Here is a 2,205-nt window from a genome sequence, read left to right as displayed (position 1 = left end):
ATTTTGCTGTCCTTGTAACGCTACTGCTTGACTTTTCAGATACGGGGCCAGATATATATATTCTCTTTTTGACCAGGTGAAATAAAATTTCTTTCATTTGATACTAAAATAGCCTCCTGTCTCTACTAGGTTTATTAACACTAATATATGTAAATTTCTGGTAACAATAAAGTGAGCCATAGATAGGGAACAGAGCCACTGAATAGTGATTTCTTTTTGAAATTATTTTCTTTGCTGTGGTCACATGATGACTTAATAAAATATTAGCATATGTCCAAAACAAGCACACTCTGAGAAACCACGTGACTTGGTACATCAGCTCATCTCCTTCCCTTTGTTCCTTCATGGTCTCCACTCGGGTTCCCAGAAGTTAAATACTGTTTTTAATTTTCCACAATCAGTTTAATATCTAATCTTCATCAGTACAAAAAAGTCTATCCTCCCAAGTTACTAAAATTACCACTGTCAGTTGGAGTTCAGACATTCTATAGAATTCTCATGGCAAAAGTCCAGATTCTTCCATTCCCTGCTCTTCTGTCTAGGAACTTTAAAAAGCTACATAAAATCCTTCAGATTCCTTGATTTTGATTCACAAAATGCTTTGGTAGCCTTAGAAGACATACCTAATTTATGAACAAAGAATAGTTTTATGTTCTATTCTACCTCAACCTTTAATCCCTTTGCAGACTTGAAAAAGCGAGTATTTTCATTCATCATAATACATTGCACAGTCATGTATCCAAAAATAAGAGCATATTTTAAATCTATAGTTAGGCTTCACGATCATCTGAGGGTAGACACAAACTTGCAGACAGAACTTCCTGAACAATCACGAGGTTAAGTCTAGATAATCCCATCAAAAATTGAAACCGTCCTAAATGGAAAATACATATAATACACTTAACCCACCAAACACCAAAATTCAGCCTCGCCGACCTGAAGGTGCTCAGAACACTCATACTAGCCTACTCTTGGGCAAAATCATCGAACACAAAGCCTACTTTATAATAGAGTGTTGCACATCTCGTGTAATTTATTGAGCAAGTATTGAGAGTGAGAAACAGACTGGTGGTGTGGGGACAGAATGGCTGTTAAGTCTATCAGATGTTGAGCCCTGCGGTCATGGGGCAGCATCACGAGAGTATCACATCCCACATCAAAGATCAAAATTCAAAACTCGGACTATACTTTCTACTGAATGTGTGTTGTTTTGCACCATCGTAACATCAAAAAAAATTGTTAAGTCTGGCCATTAAAAGTCCTGGATTGTGTGTGTGTGTGTGTGTGTGTGTGTGTGTGTATTCATACAGATACTTATCTTCTAGGAACAGCAAATAAGCACTGAAATTATGTAATTGCCATGTTCTATCCTTTTGTATCTATTGTCCATGGTGTCTATTTATTGGTTCTTAAAATCACCCACATTCAATAAAGTTTTGTTTACTGACTTTTTTATTTCACTCTGAAGGTACAAAATTTGAAAGACTGGCCACATCCTTGATTTACCCATCATTTCTGCCTATTTTCAGCCACTGAAATAAAGCCTAAGAGCTTTTCCAGCTTTTTTTTTTTAACCGCACAACAAAACTTTTATTAATATTTTGAGCAGCTATTGAGAAAACCAGTAATCCAGCTATTATTGAAACTGGTAATTTCTAAACTTAAACTGGGGCAAGTGGCTATAGCACAGAGCAGTGCCATCACTGGGCACTATGAATTCAAGACTGAAGAATTAACAGCCACCGGTCAGATGGAGAACCAGGTGGCGAGTCGACTCTTTCTGAATGTTGTAATCAAAGAGTGCGACCATCTTCCAGCTGCTTGCCTGCAGAGGTAAGCCGCTGCTGGTCAGGAAGGAGGCCCTCTATCTTGGATCTTGGCCTTCACAATTTCGATGGTGTCACTGGTCTCTACCTCCAGCGTAATGGTCTTGCTGGTCAGGGTCTTCATGTAGATCTGCATTTTGAACTGTTAGCAAATGCAAGGACGCTGAATGCAATCACATTCAGTCATGCAGACGCCAAGACTCCGACACCCAACGATGCCAGCTGATCCTGAACCTCTTCCAGCTTCTTTAAACATGTAGAAAGCCCATGAATTATACTTATGTTTTTTAAAGGTTTTTATTCATTTATCTGAGAAAAGAGAAAGAGAGAGAGCACAAGCAGAAGGAGGGGCAGAGGGAAAAGCAGACTCCCCGCTGAG

The 2,205-nt window shown here is 38.8% G+C and overlaps 1 pseudogene; it reads right to left on the bottom strand.

Moving 5' to 3' along the window:
- Positions 1-1,580: 1,580 nt before the first annotated feature.
- On the bottom strand, positions 1,581-1,962 carry LOC125095275 (ubiquitin-like; annotated as a pseudogene).
- Between the last annotated feature and the right edge of the window lie 243 nt (positions 1,963-2,205).

This window comes from Lutra lutra, chromosome 3 (genome assembly GCF_902655055.1).
Source record: "Lutra lutra chromosome 3, mLutLut1.2, whole genome shotgun sequence".
Classification (NCBI taxonomy): Eukaryota; Metazoa; Chordata; class Mammalia; order Carnivora; family Mustelidae; genus Lutra; species Lutra lutra.
Note: the sequence above shows the minus strand (reverse complement) of the source record. Positions and strands in the feature narration are given on the sequence as shown.